Source organism: Topomyia yanbarensis, unplaced genomic scaffold, assembly GCF_030247195.1.
Source record: "Topomyia yanbarensis strain Yona2022 unplaced genomic scaffold, ASM3024719v1 HiC_scaffold_130, whole genome shotgun sequence".
NCBI lineage: Eukaryota > Metazoa > Arthropoda > Insecta > Diptera > Culicidae > Topomyia > Topomyia yanbarensis.
Genome location: NW_026683306.1, coordinates 58,545 through 69,495, shown reverse-complemented (window position 1 = coordinate 69,495; position 10,951 = coordinate 58,545). Strand labels below are relative to the sequence as shown.

General features: G+C 40.0%; 1 pseudogene; it reads right to left on the bottom strand.

Moving 5' to 3' along the window:
• Positions 1 to 9,180: 9,180 nt before the first annotated feature.
• On the bottom strand, positions 9,181 to 10,260 carry LOC131694742 (thioredoxin-like protein 1; annotated as a pseudogene).
• Between the last annotated feature and the right edge of the window lie 691 nt (positions 10,261 to 10,951).

The following is a 10,951-nucleotide window of genomic DNA, read 5'->3' as shown; positions in this document are numbered from 1 at the left end:
ATAGAATGTATACTATGTGACCGTTCCGAAATGATTCCGAAATTTGTACAGAATACATTAGTGAAAAAAGTATTTAAGATCTGACCACCTCAAACATATTTAAACTAAAAAGCAAATTTACCAAATGTATTTTATTCACTAACGAAGTTCTTTCGTTCCTCTACACAATGAAACTAGTTGTGCTAAAATTGGCCCAAAATCAAAAGAGCAACATGCATTTGAAGTGAACAGAGCAATGGTGGTTTCGGAAATGCAAATCATTAAAAAGTCCGGACTTTGCTACGTTTAAACTCATGTCAAAAATCATGTTCTTATCCAATGATCATAAAATTTTGAATATACATCACTCAATACATGCGAAATTTAGGAAAAATATAAAATATCAATATTTCAAAAATAAATTTTTGAGGTTTTGGCCAGCTTCCAGCCACTGTGCGCCGGGTGGTCCAGACGATTTCGTAGTACGGCTCAGATGTGGATCGGCTACATTTCGAGTTAAGCGTGTTTTGTTCGTGCCGTAGGTCCCGTGTTTGTTGGCTCATTCGATATAGATGCTTTGATACAGGTGGAAGAGGGTTCTGAGAATGATAAGGAAAATAAGAAGGGGCAGTTAGACGTGTATATTGATGGTTTTCACAAAGGTGTATATAAGGACATCGCGGCTTGCCAGCACATTTCGAACCGGGACGTTGGTTGGTCTTCCTCGGGCCATTAGCCGAGACCTGGCGGAACTGTACTCGGTGCACGCCCAGACAATGTGCTCGATGTCGTGATAGCCGTCGCCACAAGCGCAGATACCACTATCCACGAGCCCAATACGCCGGAGATGTGCATTCAGTGTGTAATGGTTTGCCATGAGTCGGGACATCACACGAATGAACTCACGACCCACATCCATCCCCTTGAACCAAGGTTTCGTCGATACCTTAGGGATTATCGAATGTAGCCACCTTCCCAGCTCCCCACTGCTCCACGAAGTTTACCAACTTTCGCGGGTTCTCTGATGAGTAATACTGAAAAATTCGCTGAAGCAAATTGGTCTTTCGTAAACGTGTCCTTCTAAGGCACCCACCTTAGCTAAGGAGTCTGCCTTCTCATTGCCCGGAATGGAGCAATGAGAAGGGACCCATACCAAGGTAATCTGGAAAGAGTTGTCAGATAAAGCACTCAGTAGCTCCCGTATTTTCCCCAAAAAATACGAGGAGTGCTTTCCATGTTTCATCGAGCGAATAGCGTCAATGGAACTGAGGCTATCTGAAACGATGAAGTAATGGCCTGCGGGTAATGTTTCAATGACTCCAAGGGTATACTGAATGGCAGCTAGTTCTGCGTAAACTGAAGCAGGGTCACTGAGTTTGTAGGAGGCGGTGAACTTTTGATTGAAAATACCGAAGCCAGTGGACCCTTCGAGGTTTGATCCGTCAGTATAAAACATCTTAGAACAGTCGACTTCTCGGAATTTATTATAAAAAATGTTTGGAACCACTTGTGGGCGTATGTGTTCCGGAATTCCACTAATCTCGTCTTTCATGGATGTGTCGAAGAAAACAGTAGATTCAGAAGTATTTATGAAATGCACACGGTTGGGATTGTAAGAAGAAGGGTTAATATTCTGCGCCATGTAGTCAAAGTACAGGGACATGAAACGGGTCTGAGAATTGAGCTCAACAAGCCTTTCGAAATTTTCAATCACAACCGGGTTCAAGATATCGCATCGAATGAGCAATCGATATGAGAGTTCCCAAAATCGATTTTTCAACAAGAGAACGCCCGACAGCACTTCGAGACTCATCGTATGGGTCGACTGCATGCACCCTAAGGCGATAAGCAAACAACGATACTGAATTCTTTCGAGTTTGATGAAATGTATGTTCGCGGTGGAGCGAAAGCAGAAGCATCCGTATTCCATTACCGACAGTATCGTTGTTTGATACAACCCAATAAGGTCTCCTGGGTGGGCACTGCACCATGTTCCTGTTATTGTACGAAGAAAGTTGATCCTTTGCTGGCATTTCTGTTTCAGATACCGAATATGGCATCCCCAAGTACCTTTCGAGTCGAACCAGACCCCTAGATATTTTACTGTGAAGACCTGAGCGATAGTTTGACCCATTAATAGAAGCTGTATTTGTGCTGGTTCACGCTTCCTTAAAAATACAACTAGCTCAGTTTTCTCCGTGGAGAATTCGATACCCAGCTTAATAGCCCAAGCAGACAAATTGTCCAAGGTATTCTGTAATGGTCCTTGTAGATCGACAGCTTTGGGTCCCGTAACAGACACCACGCCATCGTCTGCAAATTGCCTTAACGTGCAGGAATTGTCAAGACATTCATCAATGTCGTTGACGTAGAAATTGTATAACAGGGGGCTTAGACATGAGCCCTGGGGAAGGCCCATGTAGCTAAATCGTGATGTCGATAAGTCACCATGCGAAAAATGCATGTGCTTTTCCGACAACAAGTTTAGTAAAAAGTTGTTTAAAGTCGCTGAAAGACCATGCTGGTGCAGCTTCTCTGAAAGAATGTTGATCGAAACTGAATCAAAAGCCCCCTTAATATCTAGGAACACTGATGCCCTCTGCTCTTTGCTAGCATAGTTCATTTGAATTTCAGTTGAGAGCAACGCAAGACAATCGTTCGTCCCTTTGCCTTTGCGAAAGCCAAATTGTGTATCTGACAGTAAGCCATTTGCTTCGACCCAATTGTCGAGGCGGGATAGGATCATTTTCTCGAACAACTTCCGAATACAGGATAGCATTGCGATCGGACGGTACGAATTGTGGTCGGAGGCTGGTTTTCCTGGTTTTTGGATGGCGATGACTCTCACTTGTCTCCAATCGAGCGGGACAATGTTAGCCTCGAGAAACTTATTAAATAAGTTCAACAAGCGTCTCTTGGCAGAGTCTGGCAGATTCTTCAATAAGTTGAATTTGATTCTGTCTGGCCCTGGAGCTTTATTGTTACACGACAAGAAAGCAAGTGAGAACTCCACCATCGAAAACGGTGTTTCGTTCGCGCTATCGTGAGGGGACGCGGCGCGGTAAATCTTCTGTGCCGGGGCGGAATCCGAACAAACCTTGGCGAAATCGAATATCCAACGGTTTGAATATTCTGCACTCTCGTTAGTACTGTTTCGGTTTCGCAAACGCCGGGCCGTGCCTCAAAGAGTGCTCATCGATGTTTCTCTCGTTAGTCCGTCAACGAACCGGCGCCAGTAACTACGTTTCTTGGCTTTCATCAAACTCTTCATTCGCGTTTCTAATGTCGCATATTGTCGATAACTAGCGGGTAACCCGTCGTCCCGGAAGGTCTTATACGCGGCGGCCTTCTCCGCGTACACGTCTGAGCACTCTTTGTCCCACCACGGATTAGGAGAGCGTTTTTGTATGTTCGCGCCAGGTACTGGCTTAGTCTGAGCTTGATTCGCGCTGTCGAGAATCAAGCCAGCCAAAAAGCTGTACTCTTCCTCCGGAGGAAGTTCTTGGGTAAATTCGATGATGTCGGATATCGCGGCCGCATAGCTCTTCCAATCGATATTTCGTGTGAGGTCATACGAAATATTGATTGATTTCAATGGGCTTGCACCGTTATTGATTGAGACTACAATCGGCAGATGGTCGCTGCCGTGGGGATCAGGAATTACCATCCACGTGCAATTTAACCGCAGCAATATTGAGCAAAGGGACAAGTCTAAGGCGCTCGGGCGCGCTGGAGGAGCAGGAATCCGTGTCATTTCACCCGAGTTTAAAATTGTCAAATAGAAGTTATCGCAAAGATCCTGAATTAAGGAAGACCGGGTCTCATCATAGAGGCAACCCCATGCTGTACCGTGAGAGTTAAAGTCTCCTAAAACTAGTCGCGGTGCTGGCAGGGATTCTAAGATGTCTTGTAGCCGTCGGTGCCCAACCGCGGTGTTGGGGGGAATATATATATGGAAGCTATGCAAAGGCTTTTGCCTTTGGTTGTTACTTGGCAAGCGACAACTTCAATACCTGTTATCGAGGGAAGGTTAATTCTGTAGAAGGAATAGCACTTTTTGATCCCCAAAAGCACTCCTCCATAGGGGGTGTCTCGATCCAGGCGAATAATATTAAAGTCGTGGAAGTTGAGATCTATGTCGGAAGTTAACCAAGTTTCACATAATGCAAATGCATCGCAACTCAAATTATTTATTAAAATTTTGAAGGAATCGATTTTCGGGATGATACTTCTGCAATTCCACTGTAGAACAGTGATCAAATCCGTGACCTCGTTCGATGAGTTCGCCATCGAAGGATACAATCGCTGAGAGGAGGGGCCATTTAGCAGTCAACTGCTTCAAAAATGTTCTCACTGTAGGGAGAAAAGCTAACATAAGACTTTTAATAGGATCAGTAGTATTGAAAGTTTTTATTATCCAGTCCACTATGTCCGAGAGTTTTGTAATTCCAGTGCTGTGATTACTCTCGAACTGAAACAAAGGAACACTTGGGATTTTTGATGTTCCTGGAAGTGCTGGGAACTCCTTCTCTGAGCTTAATCCTCCGAGACCAGGAGCTAATTGCTTCGGTTTGGTTGCAACACTTCCAATAGATGTCACTTTCGGAGCCCCGTCAAGGGACACCTTCTGGCCTTTACAAGGAACTTTACGAGAGGAAATGTTCCTCCTCTTCCTATAACTTCTAGGCACCCTAGTAGATGTTCCCTCTTGTGGGTTACCAGCCTCGCCCTCGTCAGGAGGCAAGTGAGTATAGATGTTTGCTGAGGATGGTGGCGTGGCATTCTTTAACATTTCTGCGAAAGAATGTTTGGATCGTCCCGCAAGGGAACGTTTCAGTTTATCCCCGCGTAGTTTGTACGCGGGACATGCCGAGATATCATGCAGACTCTCCGCACAGTAAGGACACTTTTCGGCTTGCCTACTGCACGAATCATCTAGATGATTCTCCCCGCATTTTCCACAGCGGGCCTTATTGCTACAATGGCTGGCTGTGTGACCCAGTTGTTTACACTTTGTGCAATTCATGACCCGCGGCACAAACAGACGCACAGGCAGACGAACCTTGTGCAAGAGGACGAAATTTGGCAAAGCGGTACCAGCGAAGTTCACCCGATAAGAGTTTGATTGGGGGTACGTTTTTGAACCATCCTCCGCAACTACTACTGAGTGCAAACGTTTGCACTCAAGTATTTTCACTGGCTGAAGTAAGCGGTCTCTGAAACGGCCAACCCCGTACTTCAGCAGATCCTCGCACGTCAAACTCTCATCGGTTACGACGCCTTCGGATTGTACTCTTACAGCCGGAATATACACGTTATAATCCCGCGTAAAGTGCTCACAGCAAGCAATATCGTTTGCCTGGTTTGAGTTGGCTAGCAACACCCTTATCTTGTCCGAGCGGACCTTTGAAATTTCGGCCATAGCCGAGAACCGTTCCGTCAGGTCTCTAGAAATCTGAAGAAGATTCAGTGATTTAGTCTTGGGTCGAAAGAAAACCACAAATGGACCAGTTGAGAGTTCTGGATAGCATTTGGGCCGGGGGGAGCCTTAGAAGTTGAACCCGATTCAACTTCCATTTGACCATCCGGAGAGGGAACCATAGAAAACGTCAACGCACGAGGTCAGCGCCCGTGCAGCCGGAAGAAAGCAATAAATGTGTTACAAAAGACAAAAACCACTTAGCTTTAAACTGGTGCCCAACGACGAAACGATCCAGCGTATACAGCTGGCTATTGTTTAATCCTCACACGCGAACAAAAGACTGAGGACGGAACCGAACTGGCAAAATAACCTTGAATGCGGATCAACACTATTCTTTATCGCCACACACAGCACTACGGACTAGAAAAAACAACCTCTGTCTCGATGGAGAGCTCGAAAACGAATGATTTCCTGATTATTAAGATAAAGATGAAAATTCCGAATTGATCTTTTACATGTATTATATACTGAGTTTTAGAAATCGAAAAAGTGAATCCATTCTCTAGAGTCCAATTTTCTAATCTAACTAAGGCAGGGTATGGAATTTTGAATAGCGTGTCTATCTTTTCCAACAACTGAAAGGACCTTATCATCAGCAAATTGATAAAAGATGCAGCCATTAGGAATAATTTGCAAAATATCACTAGTGTAAATATTGTATAAAAATGGACTTAAACAATATATACCAAAATGACTGTGTCGGGATAATTTGATTGAATCATTCAAATAAAAATGCATAATTTTGAAAGAAAAAAGATTGTTTAGAAAATTAACAAGGAATTCCCAATTGAAACATTTTTTGGGAAAGTATATTAATCAATTCTGAATCATAAGCTCTTGAAATGTCTTAAAATGTTGTAATCATGTCCTCTTTTTGATTGAAACATAATTGAATTTGGGGTGCCAGAGGAGATGTGCAATCTCTAGTACTTTTTCCTTTTCTGAAACCATATTGGGAATTAGATAATATGTTCTGCCCATATTTCTAATCGATTAAGAATAGCTCTTTCTAATAATTTGCGTATACATGATATTAAACTAATGGGCCGTCTACTATCAACTAATGATGGATTCTTGCCTGGTTTTAGAATGCTCACAAGCTTAATTTGGCGCCACTCATATGGAAGAATATTTTGTGATATGAAATGATTAAATAAATTTAATAAATGAATTTTACCTATATCAGGTAAGTTAGATAGAACGATAAATTTTATTTCATCTAAAATCTAAATGTCTCCTAGCAGACATTGAACTGTTCCTATCTAAATTTTTAATAAAATTTCTCCAATAAAAACGTTTCTTTAATTTTGTTTCCGTGTAAACATAGCTTCCATTTTGCGATAGTGTAGATAATCTTTTTGTAAACCAGTTGAACGAAATTGTTTGTAAGCCAAAGATTTAGATTCTAGAAGGGTGGAACATTCTGTATCCTACCAAAATGTAGGATTTTTTATATTTTTTTGTGCATAACTTTTTTTGGTTTGAGCTTGTAGTAAACATTTAGTATAGTGTCGCAAAACCGTTTATAATTATCAAGAGTACTTAACGATCTATCAAATTGATTGATATCTATAGATATTAAATTTAAAAATTTTGACCTATCGATATTTTTAGTTAAATCTGTTGATATGTATTCTACAAAATTGTATAAAATAGAAGAAAATTGAAAATTGATTAGAGTTGGTAAATGGTCACTAGCATTCAAATCTTCAACTACAGTCCAAGAACAATTTAGACTCAAGTTTCTTTAACATAAGGCTATATCAACAGCTGAATTTGTTGCTGGAGGTACTGCAATTCTAGTTAGTGAGCCATCATTTATTATAGCTAAATTGAACTCATCAATAATATTTAAAAGAAGAACACCTCTACCATTGTCTCTTTCACATCCCCAGGAAAAGCTATGAGCATTGAAATCGCCGAGGATAAAATATGGTTCAGGAACATTAGCTATTATTCTATTAAATTCAGAAGATGAAAGATTACCATTTGGTGAGATATAAATAGATAAAATGGAATATTTTGTTTTATTTAATTTAATTGATAAGCCAACACATTCAATTGAATTTGATGTAGAAAGATTTAAAGTACAATACTCAATATTTTGACGAACTCCAATCATAACACCACCATATGAATCATTCCGGTCTTGAAATACTGAAACTAGGAATACGAGAAAAATTCGATTCGTTTAACCAAGTTTCACAGATACAAAATATATCTATATTATTATTTATAATTAATGCTTTCAGTCTATCAATCTCTGGTAAGATGCTTCTACCATTCCATTGAAGAAATTTCAAATTATTTTTTGATAAGTTGCCAGCCATTAAACGTTTGAAAATAGTTGAACAAGGAGCGGCATAAATGAATTAATTTTACTAAGAAGAGATGTTATAAAGGGAACAACTTTTATAATTAAGTTTTTCCAAAAGTCACTTAAACCTAAAAAATTATAAATGCTTACAATAATTTCACTAATAATAGATTTTGAAGGGTTGTGTGATGAATCAATAGATTTTTCTTTTGTATTAATTTGTTTGAAAACGTGGAATTTCAGAAGTTGGTTTGAGTGAAGGAAATTCATTCCGATTATTAAAGTTAGGTCTCAAGGTTTCAGAATTTTCTTTTGTTTTATATCGTAAATTACTTCTTCTTCTTTTAATTGGAGGACGATAAGGTTGAAAGTCAGAAGGAACAGTTAAATCGTCAGTATCATCAAGAATATCGAATGAATTTTTAGTTGTAATTATTAATGTAGAAGATTTCAATAATTCAGCATAGAATATTTACTTCTATTTAATTTTTTTTGGTAAAGTTTAGTTTTGCAATCTTTATATGAAGAACATTCATTTAGTTTAGAATGTTTACCGTGACAATTAATACAATTTTCTGTGATTTTCTTACATGAAACTGTACTATGGTCACCACATTTAATTTTGTTAGAGCAAAATTTTTCAGTGTGTCCAAAAAGTTGACAACGTTCGCAATGCATCACTTTAGGAGTGAAAATTCGAACATTAAAAATTACATTATTCACATACAGGAAGTCAGGGAGGGCAGAACCTTCAAAAGTGACACGCACTGCATTAGAAGAAATAAATATTTGATTAATACACTGATAGAATATATTCGTAAATCGCCAGGAATTTGTTCCGTACAGACAATTTTCATAAAATATACGATTTTTTTCGTACATATGATAAATCGTTCGTAGTTCTATTGAAACATTTTTATTTTTTTATTACGAATTTTTCGTGAATACCACGAAACGACTTTCGTTGGCTTATTACGAAACAGCTTCATTCGACAAACGAATTGTTCGCTGCTATATACGAACATCTTTGTAATATTTACAAATACTATTCGTCAAACCGTCAACGTCAAAAAAGTTTCAATAGAGGTAGAATACGTCAACAATTCATCACGACGGTCTCAGTCTGACTATTTAGTAGCCGTATCCGTGCCCGCCGGTTTCAGGAAGATTTCCAGTTGATCCAGAATCCGGAGCTGTACGGATTCAGCTGAGCCATCGCGAACTGCTCGTTGGTTTTGTATGAATAAGATTGAGTTTTTCTCAGCCGGAGCAATATCAAAATAATATGCCATTTTTTCCTGCTCATTATTTTATTGAACAATTTATAAAAAGAACAAGTTCACGCGCATCACTATCTTTAACCTTTTAAATATGAGATCAAACATATTCGTCACCGCACGTATCCACCGCCTTCTAACCATCCTTCTCCCGGCGGCTCAAACAATCTAGTGGCTTTCACCCTTCTTCCCAGTCACCCGCTGGAAGTCATCCATCTTAGTCGTTGGAATCGGTGACCCGATGAAGGCCAAATGATCGATAATGGTCGTCTCGTCACCAGAATGGTTATCCTTCACGAACAGCTGCATATTCTGCACGTTCTGAAATTTAACGAAGTGCAACGGAATCGGCGATCCCGGCACAAGATCGTTCTGCCCCAGTACCAGATCCTGCACCGAAACTTGCGATTCGGCCATATCGAAATCGATAGTGCTTGGTTGATTGATAAAGATTCTCACCATTTTTTCGGACCGTGAGAAGGCGGTGCTTTGAACTTGATGGCACTGATTTTGACCAGCTGATTGAACGTAATCGAAATGATCAACTGTTCGTCACAATCGGACACCAGATGACCACCGCTGGAACTGAGCGCATACACCATCGGGTGGTCGTTCGATTCGTTCAAACATTCGCACTGGTTCTTCTGGATGAAGGTGTTCAAGTCCAACATTCCATGACCGTAATCTTCTCCAGATTCATACAAGCTGGCGACGTAATGTTTCTGTATTTTGGCTTCAAGTCCATTAATGTCTGCACCATGCATCCTGTCAATCTTTGTTCTGGCTCGGTAGAAAATAAACATTGGCATGGTCGACATGCCCTGGGATGGCGCCGTTTCGGTACATCTGTCGACGTCCACCTTGAGAAACACAGCCTTTGGATATTTCGCCGGAAGCTGATCGAACAAATGCGATATGTTTCGGCACTATCCACACCAAGCTGCGGTAAAATCCACAACGACCAATTTTCCTCCTGCTGCGGCTAGTTCGGTTTGGAAGTGAGCTTCATCGGTGATTGCTTTAACAGCCATGCTGTATGGTTTCTTGCGCTGCTAGATGCGGTTTGATGAAGATTCTAGTTACAGGGCCACTATTTTACCCGGAGAAATTAACTACTTAATTAACTTTTAACGTTATGCACTTTACTCCTCACAAAATTTAACTAATCGAGAATGACGAGAGATGAACGATGAAAGATGATTACGAAAACTTCTCTTAGATCAACGAAATGAATTCGTGCGACCAACGAGATTGTTCGTAATATACACAAATGTTTATTAAAATAAGCAAATCATTTCGTTTGATTCACGAAAAATAATGTCGTTTTTAACGACAACGTTCGTGCAATGTACACTAAATAAGTAAAATTTACGAAAACTTTCGTTCATCAAGCGGCCATTTCTTCACACCACAGTAAAATCGATTTGGCCACATCGATTGTTTTAAATTAAAAAAATCGAAGTTGTCAAACATCGATCCCAAAAGATCGAATGAAAACAATAAGATGCTAACAAATACGAAAACTTTTTTAAAATAAACGAAATGTATTCGTGCGACCAACGAAGTCGTTCGTAATATACGCAAACATTTATTGAAACAAACGAATCATTTCGTTTCATTCGTGCCATGTACACTAGATAAGTAAAATTTACTAAAACTTGTGTTCATCAAGCGTCCACTTCATCACACCACAATCTTTCTAGTCCTCAATACAGGTGAGCAGGTTGAAATAAAATCGATTTTGCCAGATCGATTCTTTTAGTTAGTTAAAAAATCGTTGTCAAACATAGATCCTAAAATATCGATTGCAAAAATAATGAATACGAAAACATTCCTAAGATGAACGAAATAAATTCGTGTGAGTAATGAAATCGTTCGTATTATACACAAACTTTT